Source organism: Rhynchophorus ferrugineus, unplaced genomic scaffold, assembly GCF_030347505.1.
Source record: "Rhynchophorus ferrugineus isolate W39M unplaced genomic scaffold, kcgeb_rfMv2 rfM1, whole genome shotgun sequence".
Lineage (NCBI taxonomy): Eukaryota > Metazoa > Arthropoda > Insecta > Coleoptera > Curculionidae > Rhynchophorus > Rhynchophorus ferrugineus.
The window spans coordinates 87,285,196-87,306,072 of record NW_027472580.1 but is presented as its reverse complement, the minus strand read 5'-3'; the positions used below and the strand labels follow the sequence as shown (position 1 = coordinate 87,306,072).

General features: G+C 33.5%; 1 protein-coding gene across 24 annotated transcripts in view; it reads left to right on the top strand.

Moving 5' to 3' along the window:
* LOC143191543 (uncharacterized) overlaps window positions 1–20,877 on the top strand; it is a 544,206-nt gene that overhangs the window by 403,354 nt on the left and 119,975 nt on the right. The window lies entirely within an intron of this gene.

The following is a 20,877-nucleotide window of genomic DNA, read 5'->3' as shown; positions in this document are numbered from 1 at the left end:
TATTTGTTTCAACGCATGTTTTATCGTTGTCAAGAACCGTTTTACAGAATACAATACCTTTAAGATATTAAGTGTGCTTGTATGCGAGCAACCATTTTGCTTTCGTGATTTAATAGTAATTAGTCTATTATCTATATGGTAAGGGTAATCAAGTAAGTTAAAGTATCTCAGAAAAATCGAATCTTACAGGCCTATTTCGCTGCTACCTGCAATATTAAAACTATTTGAGAAACTAATATTTAAACGTGTTAAAAATTTTGTAATAATACCAGATTTGTTTGGCTTACGAAATCTTCAGCGGCTATTGAAAAAGCGTTTGAGGAAAAGTAATACTGCCCCGCAATATTCCTGGATGTCTCACAAGTTTTTGATCGGGTTAGGCATTTGGGATTAATCTGTAAAATGAGTAGTCATACATTTTCGGAAGAAAATTTAGAAAATGCAAGCAATGAACGCACGAAATGGCATTCTCGAACTTTAAAGCTATTTCGGTTGAAGTTCCACAAGGTAGCAACAACAAACGAAACACTATTTGGAGCCTTTGCTGACGACACAATTATTATGGCAATCTCTCTGCCTAGGGCAGTAGAAAAAGTATAAGTGGCAGTCAACAAAATCTGCAAATGGACGAAAGATTGGAAAATTCAACTTAGTAGCTCCAAAACTACCCACGTTAATTTTACATTGCGGAGAAATATCAAAAACTTAATTATATCACTCAAATACCTCGGAATCCATCTTGACGGTATATTAAATTGGAAACATCATGTTAGACAAAAAGCAAAACAAATTAGAACCAAAATAAAACAACTATACTGGTTAGTCGGAAGATATACTCAACTTGATCTAAAATCAAAGAGGCTGATTTATAAGACAATTATAAAGCCAATTTGGATCTATGGGGTGCAAAATGGGGTTACACTAAAAATTCAAATCAACTAATCAGCCAATGCTTTCAAAACAAAGTTCTTCAATTAATTACCAATGCTTATCGCTACGTAACCAACGAAGAACTGCACGACGACCTGGAAATTAAATGGATTTGCGAAGTTATCCAAGATTTTCGCCTTGAAACACGAAAGAATATTACTAAATCATACTAACGTGGAAGCAATACAACTGCTGGACAGCGCGCAGGATGTCAGGAGATTGAAGCGAACCAAACCATATGAACTTATATAAAGTGTATACCTTTAGTGTAAACCATAGCTATAAGTTATTATAATTTTATAATTGAGGAATTCATATTGATGTATTTTCTCGCACTCGTCTTGCTTGTGAATTGATCCAAGTACAAATGAAATTTAGTAATAAATTAATTTATAATTAAGATTGCACTAAGCGTTTTTAATAAAGATGTTATAAAAATAATGAAGGGTATATTCTGTTATGGAGATTTGATTTTTATTTTCTTAAATATCTTATTATTTTTTAAATATATTTTGAAGTCTCTTTTTACCAACGAGGGTTTATCTGGACTGGACCTACAGTTTAACTTTGGCTCTGAACCATATTTCACGGCATTAGTCTTACTAACTGGTCAGTGATCAACTTAGAAGCCATCCCTTCTTACCCAGCTTGTTTACTGGCTTGATTGGGATGGTTATTCTTTATCGGATTTTCTACTGTTACCTATAAAGACATTTACAATTACAATCACATACATAAAGTACATCCATGACCCAGCAAGATTCGAATCCGCGACTATCGCAACAGTAGGATGGCTGTCCTGTCGCCTTAACCACTGTGCCACCACCTTCACAAAACAACAAAAAATTTCCACAAAACGCCAACAATATATACCTCTCTTAATATAAGTACTTATACGCCGAAATGCAATTACGTATAAAAGAAATATAATCCATAAATTGTCTCGAAATTATCATTGACGAAGAATTTATAGTATGTTTATTAACTCCAAAGATGATGTTAACCATAAAAGGTTTCCGAAAAAACCTTGTTGTATGACAAATGAGTCTGCTGCGCTGGTTCATTTTCGCATTATTTAGTACCCGATATTTCTCAGATTCAAGATTATTTAGGAAATATGTTTAATTAAGAATGATGAATGAAAAAATAAGGTGGAACCAGACGATTTGATTGATATGTTTTACTATTTATATTCGGGTCGACCAAGCGACATTCATTAAGAGTTATTTTTACCGGTGTATTATAAATTTATTGGTGTTCACGCCTACGATTTGTTGTGATTGATGTTCGTCGTATTTTTACCATTTTTATAGCCAAAAGACGTGTTAACAAGTTGTATGTTCTATGCCGTCAGAATATTATTTACGATTGGTCATTTCGTATCAACTTGCGCTACCAGTAATGTTTACTTGGCGTACCTTTATTCCAGCATGAACACAACAATCATAAAAACTCCTCAATTCCTAAAATATAATTTTGTATAACTATGATTTTACGAGACAATATTATTATGTGAACAAATAGTTCGTATTAATGTCCAGCCATTAGCAATAATCTTAATGTTATGAACCTTTACAACATTCTACACTATCAAATGATTTTTTAATATATAATATTTTATGAATAATATTTATTATTAGTACCATTATTAGTATTTATTTATTACCTTTTTTACCATTTGAAAAATGTGTTTCCAATAACTGAGTTTCAACGTGCCTATTTTTCCATCATCTGCCAGTTTGAAACACACAAAATGTTAGGTAGAATAAGAAAGGAATCATGAACGTCTGAAATGATTTTACACGAAGCTGGGCAAAATACTTTTTGCTTTTATTTTTTAATTTTATCATTTAGAAAGTTGATTAACTTTAACTAAATATTTGACGTCTGTAGATCACTATCTCTGTTAATATCCCTACAATTATTCATAATCTTTACTAGTACTGATTCTCATGTGACTACTTCCAGGCATTATTTTATGTTTTTTTTCTCTTACCTGAACGTATTAGTATATAAAATACTAAGAGCAAAATATTTCAACGCCAGGTATACGAAATAGCTATTAAAAATTACATTCCTAGCAACTAATCAAATTAAAAATGTCAATTATGTTTTTGTATTTCATTTACGTATTTTAATTAAAAGTAGTTCAAATACTGACCAACACCGAGTCTATAATGACATAACTAAAACTTCAACAGAAAATTAGTAAAAGATCAATAATACCTCAATAATCAAATCAATACCTCTGTTTTAAAAAACATGAAAAGAACATTGCTCTTTAGATCATCATAGTTATTAGAATTTAAAGCAGTGAAAAATGGAGAATATATAATATCATTTAATGAAAACTCTAATAAGATGTATAGAAAATACTGTGAGAGCAACATTTTTATCATCTTATTTATATATGTTAAGTTATAAGTTAATTATGCAACAATGGCATATATTATACTGGTTGATAAATCTTGTGGATTCTACATCAATCTCAGATTGACATATTCTTTGCTTTCAAAAATCTCTCATGTTGTCGTGAAATATCAATGCTTTTAGAAAATTCGTATTAGTCCTTTTCGTAGTTGATATGGCAGTTGAATGAAAAATGTGGAAACAAAAGAGAAAAGAGAGTGTGGTTGTATAGGTTCTAAAATTTGTGCACGAGCAAAATGATGTTGTGTCTTTCACAGTACAAGGATCAGTAGATATGTATTCATTTGGTTTCAGTAGTTTACAGTGGATAATAATCAAATACACAGATTAGATTTGGGACTGGTGCTTTAAGGCTTGCTTGAGATTGTAGTCATAAATTAATTTTTCATCAATTACAATGTACGACGTAATTTTAGACGTAGATGTAAAACTCTCAACAAAAACAATTTATATATATTGTTATGTAGGAATGTAGGCTTGTCGAACATTCACTATTATTTTTGTGGAAGGAATTCACACGGGAACAGAAAACACCAGTTGAATAAAAACTTGCTTATTTCTTATTTTAAATACAGCATATGTTCGACGAGAGGATGGACAGGATATTAGGTTAAGTTAAGGAAGTAATGAAGTGTTATGTAAAACTATATTGTTACAAGGGGTAGAGAAAAGAGAAAGAGACGTCGTCGTGGTGGTCTTTTATAGCCGGGAACCGCATGGTACCAATCCACCAGCGTTGCTACATTACTCCTCTTCAAGTGAAGCTGCCGTGGAACGTCCATGTGTAGCAGGTTCCTGAGCGCACCCGCAATGTCTCAATCAACCGTCTAGTGACTGCTTATGAGATGGGGACCCAACCTTAGTCGGGAGTTTTTCGGGGTCAGCTGCCATCAACGGTGTAGCAGGACGTATTTCGTCGTTGGCGTTCCGATTTGATCCAGGGTACCTATAAGTGTAGTGCCTTACGTGTCCCGTTTCGTGTTGCAAGCTTTTTCATGCGTTGATGTTATACATCATGGTCTTCTGTGGTCTTGGTCCATCGCGCTGGTCTCGTGGGAAAGCGTCGACCATGTCATAATGATGGGTTTCTCCTGTTTATCTCTCCATGAACGTATAGAGCATGTGGATCCTGTTGGTCTTGTTGATAGGTAGGCACTTCGATCACGCCGGGGTCAGTAATTGTTGGAATGTCCATCTTGTCTGTACATTGTAAATTAATTATTACTCTTTGTTACCAATGAGAGTTTTGTATAATGCTTATACTTTTAATTAGGTCTTTCAGCGAACACTACGACATTTGTTAGAACGTCGGCGAAGCGTAAGACGCCAGAGAACTAATGGATTTTTTTTTCTTGATTTATTTTCAGCTAGTCGATTCCGTCTCGAAATAGAAACGCGAAAAAGCTTCCAAGTGTATCCCGTCACGATTAGCATGATATAAATTAACGCGTCGTAAGAAATACGTTTCTCTGACAGGCCGGGTTTGACTAAATCATATCGGCAGCGACAGGGTACGACGTCCAGAGTCGCCGCGAATTTATTGTTTAAGTCCAACAGTTTGTTAGCGTAGTCGGAGCGTGACTGTTATCGTAAATCACGGCTAATGTTCGATGAATTGTTCCTTTTCCCGCTCGGAAAACTGAAATGTTTTCATCATAGATGACGGCGACGAAACTTAATGGCCATGATATTAAAGGCGGCGTGATCTTGTCGAGTGTTTCGTTTTTGTGTCTCGATTGAATATATTTATCCATCAAATACTACGTGATTTGCATCATTATCATTCTATCGTCTAGTTTAAATAAATGTCAGTTCTACAAATTAATTTTAAAGGGTTTACAACAGATGGTGTTCATGTGTATTAAATCGTATCGGCAACATTTGTATCCAATTTCATGTATCGCCTCACTGATAAACTTCTATTCTATTTGAAGGAAAAAGGAAAAAGATAAATATCTTCGAATGCTGTTTGAAGCTCATGTCCATCGATTTAAGCATGTACTGGCATACAACAAGTGGCTTAGGCTTTTTAAAGTAGTGATTTTGACATCGAAAACCAAGAGTGTTCTGAACAGCCAACAATATTGAAGTGGCTTCAGTTGGCTTAATGCTGAGGACCGTGGTTCGGAGCACACCTTAAACAGTCGGTCCAGTCCAGATAAACCCTCATTGGTTAAAAAAGAGGCCTTAAAATATATCAAAAAAAAAAAATTAAAATGGGAAGTGCTACCAAAAAAATCGATCAGTTCTTTGCCTCAAAAAATAAATCGTATATACAGATTATTATTAGAAAAATTAGCTGCTCTCCATGGAAAATACTTTACACTGGAGACTTGATTAAAACCGGTAAAGCCTAAGGTAATAAAGGCGACAGAACGGTCTTCGCATCGTTGAGAGAGTCACGGGTTCGAATCCCGCAGGGTATGGTCGTAAATATATGTTTGTTATTGTTTATAATTGTGAGTATCCTTAATACGAGAGTGCTAAATCTGACAAGAGAAATAATAAAAGTGAATGTACTTTCATCAATAAACAGGAAATAGCGAGAAAAGAAAGATATATTACCCACAAATTTAATAAAACTAATATTTATTTATTTACTCCTGAGCTTTGATTATAAAAATATGGTAGCTTTATATCGCCAATTATATAGTTACCAGGAATTTTTCACTTTTAATTAACGAGTTTAGCATATTTGTGAAATTATCGACTATCTCTGTCTTTCAATATTTCAATTTCATAAAATAGGTTGAGTATATTTTGAAATGGCAGTTACAAAGACCAAATTATAAAACTAATTAGAAATAGAATATTGACGATTTATACGCAGATCCAAAAAGACTTTGAGTTCCAAGAAAATATATGCTAACAATTCAACTGTCGATAAGAGTATATTTTCGGCAACAAACCTAAAGTGGCGAGAGGAGATGAATAGATTAGATACATTTAGTAAGAAACCAATTATTTATTTCTTTAAATCTCAACTCTCAAAAATTTGATTGTAAGACCATCTTCAAAAAGAAGAAATGTTCAAACAGTTCAAACTAGTGAAACATGGCTAACAATGTGGAGTAATAACGGTCACATTTGCTGATGATATTGCGATAGTCACCACAAGTAACAACATTCATCTACAAGGAAATAGATTACAGGAATAGGCGTTTTCACATCTGCTGGCACCGACACGACGCCGGTATCGGTGAACCCGTAATCTCACGTAAACAAATGGAACCCTTTCGTCGGTGATTTTTATTGTGTACAGAAATATTTTTAAATAAGATATTGTAACACTAATTGATTTAGTAGAATTAAAGTCTTCTCTATGGGACAATACCAGAAATAAGAACATATATTGATCAAGCAACGAAATAATTAATCACAAGCCAGTATATATATATATATATATATATATATATATATATATATATATATATATATATATATATATATATATATATATATACTATATATATATATATACTATATATATATATATATATATATATATATATATATATATATATATATATATATATATATATATATAGTATATATGTATATATATGTTCATGCTCAATGGTACACACATAACGTCAATTTGCATAAGGACCTGAAGGTCACAACTGTCGACAATGTTATCAAGGATTATGTCCAAAAACATGAACTATCCAATTGCTGGAATATTATTTGATACTCAGTAACATATGCTTGAATATTATAAAAATCTATCACATAACAAATAAGTACCATTTCTTAATTGTTCGTTTGTAATCTAATTATTATCATTTCCCTAACCGAATACCATTAAGTTTTATTGATGATCTGTTTTTCTTATTCACAGTGTTCATATGTTCTTATTCTGGCATTGAAACTAAGACCATATTAGAAAAAATCTCGAATCCTCAGTAACCATCATTATACGCATAAAATCTTTCAAAGCAATAGGCAAAAAAATACAGTTTTGTTTCCCATAACTACGTAATACCAGGGGTTTCAAACTCATACTTGAAAAGATAAAAGCGCAACACACTAAACAATATTAATAATAATAATTCTTTTCATAATGATTCTAGAGGCGAGCTGATTTATGTCGAGTTCTTTGTACAAATTTAACAGTCAATCATGATAACGACTGAAAAATGATTCTGATCCGGTCTGTGACGAAACGTTAACCGTTAATAGTACCTTTGGCGGTTGATATCATTTAAGTGCATACATCAATGTGACAGCGGGAGGAACACGAAGAAGAATGCCTGAAGAAATCGTTTAGTTTCTTTAACGATCGAACAAGCATTAAACGCGAACAAATGATTTAATGAAATCGAGTTAGAAATGAATGCGATCGTAAACCATAGTGAGACACTACGATTGCAGGATATGGGCTGAAGAATGGCAGCTTTGTTTCACAGAAATCAATATTTTGAACCAAAAACAACCAAACATTGGCCCACTTGAATATCATTTGCTGCGATCCATAAGAGTGTTCTGGATAGCCAAATAAAATTAAATACTGGGGATTTTAAGGTGCTGCTCTATGAAATCATCAATGGGAATCGCGGTCGATTAAAATTGATGCATTTGAGCCGAGAACTACTCGAAAAACAGTGGTATTATGAGTAAAGAAAAGCATAACAGTGTTATTCTTCAGCATAACGCTCGACCACGTGTTGCAAAATCGATGAAAACATACTTGGAAACATTGAGTAGGAAGTGCTACACCACCCGTCGTATTCTTCAAACCATGCTCCTACTGACTAATACTTGTTCCGACATATGGGTCGTAGAGTCTAAGCAGCGCTTTATTTCTTGTGATAACAAAAAGTGGGTCTATTCGTGGATAGCCTCGTTCTTTTGAGACTGTAAATTTCCTAAAAGATGGAAAGAAGCAGTGGCTATCGATGGACAACACTTTGAATGAAATATCTAAAGATTTTTCACATTAAACTTTCAAATTAAGAAAAAAATCCTTTAAAACTAACTTACGGGCATAATAAATTAATAATATTAGTACCGTAAATATTATAATGGGTTATACAAATTATAAAATATATAAAAAATGTAAGTGATTTTTGTTTTCTCTAATAGATGGCTTTAAAGTCGTATCTAGGCTCTATTAACAGGTATTCAATGAAGATCCATTTTATAGAACGTGCGAAGGGTAAAAGCCCTTAAAACATTTCAATAAAAAATAACATCGTTTACTCAGTCAATAGTTATTGAGCTTTGAAAATGAAGTTTCCAACAGGTTATTTTTGTCGTATTTTGCTCGTTTATTTCTGAAAAAGGAAAAAATAACGCAGAATTGTTTTCGCATAGAGAAAAATTATCATCATAAAATTTATATGAAATCTTGCTCGTCCAGTCGAGTTTTTCGGCGTTGCCTGGCGAATGTTGAAAGAGATTGGCTGACTGCATCCATATCATGGAACACTGAAAATTGCGTCTGACATCCATTATTTTTCATCTTTGATTTGATGGGAAATTGAGAATTTAGTTTTTCAATTGAAATATAGGAAATAAGTTCATAAAAACTTTAGAAACTTATGGTGGTGGTGCCCCATCATATTCAAATAGTCAACTTTGGATTCAAATAATACTTTATATTATGGGATTTTGATTTCAATGACAAAGAACGACCTGAATAGTGAATCTGAACAGTTCTATAGAATGGTAATGTATTAGACAAAACCCTAGCTCAAATTCTCAAAGAACTTTTGTAAAGCTTAATAGTTAATAAATCTAATATTTCCGAACGTTCAAATGCAACTTTATTTAAATCCAATAAGAGGAAAGTACCTACCATACGAATTGACTGAAAATTTCAGTTAAACCGTTGCTAAACAGTTTTCTACAGGATATTATGACTGACAATAAAATATTGATATGCTATGCCATCAAGCGTAAAAAGTAATTGGTTAGTCCAGGAGAGCTATCCATAGACATCAAACCGGAATACTCATGGACATAAACGCTTGCTGTGGGAGCAAAGTTCAGTGTATTACGAGATGGTAAAACCGAATAAAACTGTTACAGCAGATATCCACCGATATCAGTTGAACAAATAAAACGGTATATTGTTGCAAGAGAGTATATATCTCATATCAGCGTACTAATAAACGTAAAGTCATACTCTAGCTACAAGAGTTGTGAACGATACACTGTTCCAATTTAAAATAAAAGGCCTTTGAAGAAAGGAAATATTACCCAGCAATACTCCTGGATGTTTCACAAGGTTCGGATCGGGTATGGAATTTGAGACTAATCTACAAAATGGTTAAATTGGAAATATGAAGTCATTACAGTATTGGTTACTTTCAACTTGACCTAAAATCAAAGAGTCTAGATTATCAGTCAATTATAAAGAGAATTTGGACCTGTGAGCTACAAATATGAGGTTGCACTAAAACATCAAACCAAGTAGTAATCCAACGCTGCTAAAACAAAGTTCTACGATTGATACATCGCATATGACCGCGTAACCAACCAAGAGTTGCACAATGCCCTCGAAATTAAATACATTTACGAAATTATCAAAGATTTCGCCTTAAAAAATCAAAAAAGGTTACTAAATCACAGATATGTGGAAGCTACTGGACAACACGCTAGAAATCAGAAGTGCTACTCTTGACTTTAACCTAAGTAGTTTTATTTTATTGCAATTTGGGAAATATATATTGATGTCTTATCACATAATTGTCTTGTTTGTGTATTGATATAAATACAACAGAAAAATTGATTTGTAAATTAAAATTGCACTAAGCATATCTAATGCAAAATGTTATTAATTAGACATGAAGAATATGTCTTGTAACAATTTTCTTAATAAATGGCATATTAGAACGGAAATATAATTAGAATATATCCAGGTACCAGTATAGCTAAACACGTTTTACTTAACAAGGCAAAGTTATTAGCCACCGAAAAAATTAAGCGCTCCTTTAAGTACCTATTTAAAAGGTGCCACAGAAATTGTAAGACAATAAATAAATAAAAGTAATACATAATAGTATTTTTTTAAATATTTAAAAAATCGCCAGTAATATAACAAAACTAGAATAGTTAGTATAAAAGAACCAACACAAACGATATAATTCAGCCTAAGTTCCATTACGAGAAGTGTAACAGTATAAATAAAATATAACAGAACTTTTAACAAGAACTCCAAACGTAAATATACTCGCCCCACCGAAATGAAAAAGAGCCGACATTTGAGGAAAGAGAATTTAGACGTTCGTATGTACTGGATAAATATAATTTGCGAACGGTACACCACTCGTCCCTCTTCAGCGCCCGCCGCCGTAGCGCCGTGCATATCCTTCAGGATTCACTTTGGGAATATTTGGATATAGTAAATATTTGTTGTAAGTGATGCAGCGTAACGAACAAATACGACGAACCCAAACAGAGGTCGATGACAAGCAAATAAATGCGAGATTTTTCCGAAAGCGACAGAAAAGCTAACAGGGACGAAGTGGTTTGAAGTGAAGACCCTATGAAATTACAGGGAACGCGGGACTAGTTCGAACGCGACTTTATTAAAGAGTGTCGCGTTGAAAGGTCATAAATCCATTTTTGTTAACCGACTTCAAACAAGGAGGTTATATGTTCGGCTGTATATATTTTTCGCCGATTTCTCCGTCAATAAGGGACCGATTTTCAAAATTCTTTTTTTATTCGAGAGTGCGCTTCGGAGGTGGTCCCATCGGAACCAAATCGGGATCTGGTGACGGAATACCGAACAAAGTTTTCATATATTCTTTTACCTAAAATAATCATATGTTGGTGTGTAATGTTATTGCTGAGCTGATGCGACAAAAAATCGGAAGTAGTTCAGTATAAAAACCATTCAATTTACTTTTTAAGCACTAAGCATACCATATGACAAGTCGTAGAAATATTTCAGGCAGTTCTTTCTATGATGTGATGGTTAAAGCATTCAGTCCATAGGCGAAGGTCACAGGTTTGGTTTCCAACGGGGGCAAAAACATTTTGTTGTTCTATTTTGGTTAGAACATTTGTCAAATCACCTAGATTTGGTAGCGGGCCCCGGGGCCTGAAGCGTTCCTTATTTTCAATCATTGTTTCTTTATTCCTCTTTTTGCTCATACGGGCTGCACGTTTACTTTGCTTACCCATTATTATACTTACTCTTTCCCTCCGCATTCATGCAAATTACTGCCAGTGTTTTATCGCTGAAGCTCCTCCCTCGGGTTCTTGGTGGTGGTTTAAGAAACCCTTTTCTGTACCCCTATTCGCTGAGAATATCTGGGTAAGAAACACTCTTCCGGCTAGGAACTTCTCACGCTGATAAAACATGTGCGTTTCGGAATCTTAAGGAATTCCCAAAAATTCCATGATTTCGCGTCTTCTTGATATTTATGGTTGGGCGCCATAACGAGTCCTCTACCAGATCTAATTTTTTTTTGTTGCCTGGAACCGGGGTAGGGGAACCCTGTTACGGATACCCGGTCGGGAAGACCCGCAGGAATAAGCGAGTTGAACTGGTTATGTGGATACTGCCTCTGGGCTACCCACTAAACCTTACCCTATCAGCTGATCCAATGACCCTAACTGATACTTCTTACTGTTAGTAAGGAGGGTGCCCGTAACCGGTAACACCGTTAAGAGGCACAAGGGCCAGGAAAGGACGTGGCATCGTTATCACACCACGCAGCTTGCGGTACATGACTTAATCGCTCGCCGGAGAAGGTCGAGACAGTTTGGAGTTAGAGCACGACGGGGTAGTGTCGGCTGTGATAGAATAAGGCTACGAAGAGAAAAAGGAGAAATCCGACACGTTTCGTCTAGCCTCGGTACCTAAACCCTCGTTATCCGAAACACTCGACAACGAGCTGATGGGAATCATCCTTGTTGAACACGTCTGATCTATTTACTTGGTATCTTTTTGCCTGTCTATATTTACCAGACGTTCAATATACTGCGAACATTATGTTTTTACATATATGGCAAATATTTGTATGTTTTTGAACATATGTCATATATATTAAAAACTTCAGTTAAAAGGTCTAATAAATTAGACCCTCTAACAATAGAACAGAAACAATTCGACAATTAGCGTAATTTACATTTTACATGGCTGTCCCAACCATTCATAATAAATTTGCGTCGCAACAACACTAAAGAGACAAAAATTAAATATTTTGAACAAAAAAATTGAACCCACTTCAGAAAATAAATAAAGAACTCACTAAAAAGTTTTTTAACACAAAAAAGAAACGTTTTAAAATAAGATATGTACATAATAGTTGTAATAACTAAATAAAAATAAACAAAAACTCTATTTATCTTATCTACTACACGTATTTTATATTCTACTATATACACAATTTAGCTTAATACGTACCTATTAAAATATTATTTTAATTGCTATCAACTGATGAGTTTGAAGTCGGTGTCGAGTCCAGACAATATAAAAATAATAATATAATTTTGTTACATATACACAAAATTAGGTTACGAACTAAACAGATCTAATTTCTTGGTTGGTTTTTGTTGTTGCAAAGCGATCAGTTGGTAGTAGTTAAAATAATATTGAAAATAAGTAGGTTTAGGTATGTATTAAGCTAAATTGTTTATATATAGTAGAATATAAAATACGTGTAGTAGATAAGTTAAGTAAGGTTTTTGTATATATTTTTGTTTAGTTATTATAACGATTATTATGTAGATATTTTATTTTAAAACGCTTTTTTTGTGTTAAAAATCTAGTTTAATTATTTTTTAACGTTTAGTGAGTTTCTCATTTATTTTTCGAAGTCGGTTCAATTTTTTTTGTTAAAAATATTTTGTTCTACATATGCTACATACAATATTAATGTCAGGTGCTTCTATGTGTTCTAATCATTTTTCGATTTTAAAAAGCACTTAGTATGATTTTATATGGACTCAATATATCTTAATCAAAATATTTTCCAACCTTTTTGTCTCACAAGAACGGTGTCTTTTTTGGCAGAGATGCAATGAACGTTCCAGTATTGTCTCTCACTCTCTATCATCACCCACCATCTGGCAGCCTGCAGTGGTTGCGTTTATCAGTGCGCATCGTATCTGTTACATTTAAAAATATTCAATTTTTAAATTAATTAAGAATAGATACATTTTTTAACGACTTTTAACTTTTGATATGCTTCAGTTGGGTTGGTTATTTGAATGAATAGTTGGATATATTTATTTTGTGACATACACACAAAATTAAATCAAGAACAAGACAAACCTGTCAAATTTGTTGCTCGACACCGACAAAAGTGATCAGTTGGTAGTACTTAAAATAATATTGAAATTAGATAAATAGGTTTAGGTAGGTATTAAGCTAAATTGTGTCTATATAGTAGAATATAAAATACATGTAGTAGATAGGTCAAATAAAATTTTTGTTTATTTTATGTAATTATTACAGCGATTATTATGTACCTATTTTATTTTAATTTTTTTTGTATTAAAAAAGTTTGATTATTTTTACAAAGTTACAAAATAAAAAATTTATATTTTTAAAAAAATTTTATTTTTAGTGAGTTCCTTATCTATTTTTTAAAGTCGGTTAAATTTTTTGGTTAAAAATATTTTATAGTTTTTGAGTTTAGCGGTACAGCCTATTTTTTAGACATGATGTCAACAGTGGGGATATGCTTGTTCAGTTATGCCCTGATCTTTCATTCAGTTTAAAATAATTTTTTTCTATTTGTTTATCAATTACCTTTCCTGTAGTGGTTTTCCTGGTATAAGCATCACTATGATCTGGCCAGTTTTCCATTTTCTTTTGATATGTTCGAACGATGAGCAGATATTGAAGATTTTGTTTAAGCTCGTGATTCTCTTATAGGGCGTTTTCACATCTGCCGGCACCGACACGACAACGATATTGGTGGACGCGTAATTTATTTTTTTTTGTATTATAAACATAAGTTTGATTATTTCTTACTTTTTAGTGAGTTCCTTATCTGTTTCTTAAAGTCGGTTAAATTTTTTTTGTTAAAAATATTTTATAGTTTTTAGTTTAGCAGTACAGCCTATTTTCTAGACATGATGTCAACAGTACGGATGTACTTGTTCAGTTACGCCCTGATCTTCCTAAAATCCAAATTGCTGGCTGAGGATTATGTTGTTTGGGCGCTCTTTCATTCAGTTTAAAATAATTTTATGTTCGAGCGAAGAACAGGTATTGAAGATTTTGTTTAAGCCCATGATTCTCTTATAGGGCGTTTACACATCTGCCGGCACAGACCCGACAACGGTATTGGTGGACGCGTAATCTCACGTAAACAAATGGAACCCTTTCACACTCGCCGATATGTTGGTATCGTGTCGTTGCCGGCACCGACATGTCGGCGGGCAGCAATCAGACCACTCGTGTCGGCGCCGATTTTTATTTCGTACAAAGATATTTTTAAGGTTAAAAGAGGAAAATGTATAGCTTTAAATATGGGACAAGACTATTGAAAATGATAAAAACAAAATATGGTGCCGTGCCGGTGTCGTGTCGGTGCCGGCAGATTTGAAAACGCCCATACGGTGGATGTTTCAAGAGGTTTGTATAGTAGAAGAGTTTATTTTTAAAATTATGTTTAATATTTTATGATAATTTTAAAAGGCAACCAAAACCTAATTCAGTTTGTTTCCTACATGTAGGAATGTCTGAAGATGTTTTTTTTTTGTAAAACCATGTCAGTTGTCAGTTTTTTAATGCTTCAGGCCTATTGTAGTCGATTTAAGAATGAATCCCGACTCGTTCACGTCGTAAATTACCCATGTAAAAGTTCGATTTGATTAACGACGAGTGTTACAAAGCGAGATTTTTATCGGCTGGCGTTTAATTGCCGTATTCGTCCTACGCTATTAAGAATCAGTCCGATAATTACCAGGTGCGACATGGACACGCCCATTTTCCCTCGTTTACCATAATTTCACAATCAAATAAACTGGTCTCGGCTGGAAATTAATCGAGCCGATTTTCTGGCAATTACACCATATCTGCACCGTCCATTTTTAGTTCTTGTTCGAGCTGTTCCGTTTAGTTTTTCGATTTTTCTCGTTTTTATTATTTTTTCGGTTTCGGTGGAGCGAGTACGATCATTGGTCGTGGGACCTTCGGGACGATTTTTTTGCGACCGGCTTTTTTTTGCGATCCTAGTTGTTCGATTTATTCACGGAGGAAATTGTCATTTGGATTTTTTACTTTTACAACTTCAGTTGGTAATGTATAGCTGTCTGCTACTGATTAGACGTAGATTGATATCGTTGTTCTAAATGGAACAGAAATAAACATAAATAAAGCCTAGTGTTCATTTATTTTTTACTATATTTCGTTTAATTTTTTTAATTATTCAAGTAATTTAAATTTTATTTTATGAAATTTTTAAAAAGTGTTCATTAAAAATTCCTAAAAATTATTATCATTTATAATCGCTCTATTTCTTTAAAAGAAGTATTAAATAACAGGTCAATTGAAAAGTCCCGGCCTTCCACAGTAAAACACATTTTTTTGCAAAATTATTTTTTTTTAATCAACATAATTCCCTTCAAGGGTGATACACTGATTATATCGACCCTCCAACTTTTCGATACCAATTTTGCTTTGTATTTGTCCTTTGCTTCAAAAGAGATCTCAGTTTCGACGTCAGGCCAGATCTGAAGAATACGGAGGATGTGGAAGCAATTCGAAGCCCAATTTATTGATTTTTGCCATGGTTTTCACTGATTTGTGACACGGTGCATTGTTTTGGTGAATCAGCACTTTCTTTTTCTTCAAATGCGGCCGTTTTTCGGCGATTTCGTCCTTCAAATGGTCCAATAACTCTATATAATAGTCGCTGTTGATGGTTCTTCCTTTTCCAAGATAGTCAATGAAAATTATTCCATGCGCATCCCAAAATACAGACGCCATAACCTTGCCAGCCGACTGTTGCCTTTTCCCACGCTTTGGAGCGAGAGCCATGTTTCATCCATTGTCACATATCGACGCACAAACACGGTTTAAAACAAATTATACTGTTTTAAAACCACTTTATTTGAACGGAAAGAAGGGACGACTTACTAAATCGACTGCACACTATTTAAGTGATATTATACCATCGGGATATGGTGCAAAAAGAAATCGCGTCTTTTTTCCCGTTTATTTATTTAATTTAATGAGGCGGGGATGCGATCGGGAGGTCAAACGGCCGGCGGACGTAAATCCGACCAGATAGGACGGGAAGAAAAATGTTCGGCGTCATTTTTATTGGTTTCCGATGAGCGGAAGGCAATTAGCCGGTACGGAGCTCGGGCCTTCGCGTCGTCATTAGTCAACGGCCAAAGGGACCGAATCCCGCTCGCCCGAAAGATTTGGAGGCGGTTGGGCGATGGATGAGTTGTGCCGAGGGGCAAAGAACGAGGAGCATGGCATCGTAACTTGGGGCCATATCATAAAATAAACGATAACATGGCAGCGCCTGGTCCATCGGCTGATTAGGGCTGATTGGTGTACTAATCATTAGGCCTGGAACGGAGAACTGATTCTTAACTAACAAGAATGGATTGCTGGTATTTTAATGGCCCGTGGATAATTGATAATATTTAAAAGCTGTTTTTAGCTGTGTTGTGTCAATTCTCTAAAAAATATTCGTATGTTAAAATGAATTATCATTAAAACGTGTTTGAAATAGTGACATATATCATCTGAAAATTACCATTTTAAAAATATCATAAGAACCTTTTACTGGAGGGGTCTGATTTAATAAATAACATACAGGCCTTAAAATATGTCTCCACCCGTCCATACGAATAAAGGCTCATCCTTTCAGACTCCTAATCCTTCTTCTGCAACCACTTTTGCTGACGCTACTGTGCCGTCTAAAGTAAATCTGCCATCTACTCTCAACTGTCTATCGAAAACATATGTATACATACCTCTATCCCATCATCAGGACCTTTACCAGAGCCGCAGCGCAAAGACGGGAGGACCCAAGGAATAGATTAAACAAACCCTTCGAAATCAAAATTGACTTTTTCGGTATAATTCGGTCTTCCTGTTTCTCCCGCCAGTTTCCATAGAGTGAACTTCAATCAGCTAAGACTGGGACACTGTTATTTCTCGTACACTTGATGATCATTGAAACACCGCAGAGAGCTGTGATTATATGATCAAGTCTCCACCTTTTATTCGACTGCCAGTGCCTTTCCCCTATAAGAATAAGATTCTAGTTGAATATTTATAAAAACACTCGGCTTAGAGGATTTTGAGAGATTTATTATTATCGTAAAATTGAACTCACTTTGTTACATTACTAAAATTATTATTGAGTGTTAGATATTACACTACTGCTTATAAATAATTACAAAACCATATCCAAACAAAAATTTGAACCCGCTACATTCTTGACAGCGAGATGACTTATGTAACCACTTACCCACATCACCATTATAAACTGAAACGAAAATATTTTCCATAAAACCATCAACCTAACTATAATGGATTTTTTATTATTTTTTTATATTCAATTTTGATCGTTAGCGTTCGGTTTGTTTCTAGCGAAATAGCTGATTAACTCACATAAAAACCGTTTTAAGTTAAATTGTATTTTATTTATGTCTGTGGAAAATTGCGTAATGATATTTAACAGGAACAGAGACGTAGCTATGTGAAACTTTCTTTTTCATAATAAAGTTGTTGCCTGTATAATAAAACTGTTGTTTCCGTGATCCTGACTCTGTGTTTCTGTGGCACTAAAACTTTTAACAGTCTTACAACAGTTATAAAGGTCTTGTATACAAGGCAACGTTTTGTGGTCATAAACTGTATATTAAGTTGGTAAGAATGTAAATAAAGTAAATATAATTTGATTTTGTAAATGCTAAAAAAGTCAATGACGATGAAAAGAATCATTGTAGTTACCGTCATCGACCTTGTTTCAAGAACATATTTAATATAATTGTTTGAAAGCTAGCAGGGAGTAGAAGATGAGGTGTTTCAATCATTTGAGATTTGTGACCCTCACTAACTGATTCTTCACAAACAACGTAAGATTTTCTTAAACATCAGAATATACCATACAATAGGGGAATTTCAAGATATAGTTTGTAAAGAAGTCTCAATTGTATAATTCGACCTGAATATCATTAGTATTAATTTAATATTCAATGACAAATTCTCTTTGAATTCATTCCATTAAATGGAGTTGAGTATCTTAACAAAATAAACAAAATAATTTAATTGTTTCCCTCTAATCGCACCAAAGTTGCTTAAAGTGTTCCTAGTTGTGAACTAATTGAATCAAATTGGAATTTATTATGTTAAGGGTGTACCGTTTGATCTGGCCTAATAGAATTTGAGCCGAAGTATCACAATTCAAGATGCACAGTCACTACAGGTAAACTAAAGTTAGTTAAAGTATATCCAGTAATGGGCTATTTGAATTTGAAAACATTAGAAAAATTTGAAACTTAGGGAACCATTTTATAGTCTATATATCATGAAAATTTAAGTAAAAGGTCTAGTTCAAAGAGTAAACTGGTAAAAGAAGTTAATAATTACTGAGAATTTTGTCGTGCAACTACTAGGCAATTTCAAATTCGAAAAAAAAAATAAATAACGAAAATATGTGTTTCCATTTTTATAAGTATTAAAACTCAAATGTATTCTACAATCAGATATATGTACAATTTTAGGACTGATTGAACTGGACCGGACTGATTGATGAGAGAGAAGGAAACATTGGTAACCTAAACTTACGCTGTTACAACAAAGTTGTATTTCTCGCTATATAACACATGCATAATGGATTTCAAAATAGTTTAAGTGCTTTATTATTTATCAAATATTAATATTCTCCATTATCTTTCAATAAATTTTAGGCTTATCTAATAAAACAAAAACTTTCAGACAATATTCAACTTTAGTCACCAGTATATTTTCCATCAACACTGATCGCTACATATTATATATGTATATTTCAATAACTTTAGTTGATTTTAGATGCTAATCAATCTTTGACAATTTGTGGGGCCTGTTAACTGGTAAATAACCAATAAAGGACTTTATAAATTATTTTAGAGATTATAGATTATCATTCTTTAAATTTTAGGTTTATCTAATAAAACAAGAACTTTCAGACAACATTCAACTCTAGTCACATATATATTCTTCATCAAGAGTGATCTGTTTTGTATTTTCTACATTTATGTATGTATGTATGTATGTATTAAAGTCTCCTTTTTACTAACCAAGGTTTATCTGGACTGGAACTACTCTTTAACGTGGCCTCCAAACCATGGTCCTCGGCATTCGACTGGCGAATGACCAACTGAGAAATCATCCGAGAAGACATCCGGTCTTACCCATACTGGTAATGGCCTAATTTGGATCATTTTCCTTGTCGGATTTTGCACTCTTGCCAAGGACAATTGTCAAGTTGATCTGATCAAAGAGATGGCCAAAACAAGGTTCTTCGATTAACTAACAATGCTTATTGTTACGTAACCAACTGCACGATAACTTCGAAACCAAATAGATCCACGAAATTATGCAACATGTCGCCCTAAAACCTGAAAAAATATTACTAAACTATAGCAATGTGGAACCAATAGAACTATGGACAAAATGCAGAAAATTAGAAAATTGAAGCCAATCAAACAATAATTGTTTAGTTTATAAGTGTTACTATTAACTTTAGCTTAAGTAACTATTTTTATATTGTATATTTCTATATTTATGTATTTATCAAATAAAATAGAATCATATTAATATATTAATTTTATAAATTGTACTAAGCATATCTAATAAGATATTTTTTTAATTGGAAAATAATTTCAAACAATGCTCGATTCAAACACAATTTTAGCGATATATGCGTGATGCAAATTCGGCTATTCAGATTGGAGCAGGTAGATTGATTATTTCAATCGAGAATAATGTTTGTATGAAGTTACAAAGATAGATTGATGGAGTTATTCAGACTACTACTTATCTCTAAATGCAGATAATAGAATAAGCAAAAATCAGAAGGAAAACAGTACATCTAATATACTATATTAACTGTGGTGAAATTATCGCATGCCTTTAACAAGCATCTCCAAAACACTTTAACAAAACACAGTAAGTTTGCGGTATTCACTGCCTATAATTTTGATACAATAGTTTTTTATTTAAAATCGGTCTAGCCAATCTACTTGTTTATATTTACTCCAAAGTTATATCAAGATTCAAGAAAGTTTCAATATATTTAACATCATCGATATATATCATCATTAACAAACATATGCATAGCATCAAACCTTGGCTGCCAGTTATTGATCTATAGTCAGTAAAAAGCTGACTTAGTGCCTCCTGCTGCTGCGGCGATAATAGCAGGTTCGAATACCGCCGGGCATGTGTGTACTTTATATGTATGATTGTAAATGTCTCTAAATGTAATATATTGTTTCTAGATATGTAGTATCTATTAAATTTTGGTTTAAATGTCATACGATTTACTATAGGTGATATAAATAAATACATAAAACGACGAATCTTATTTTATCTTT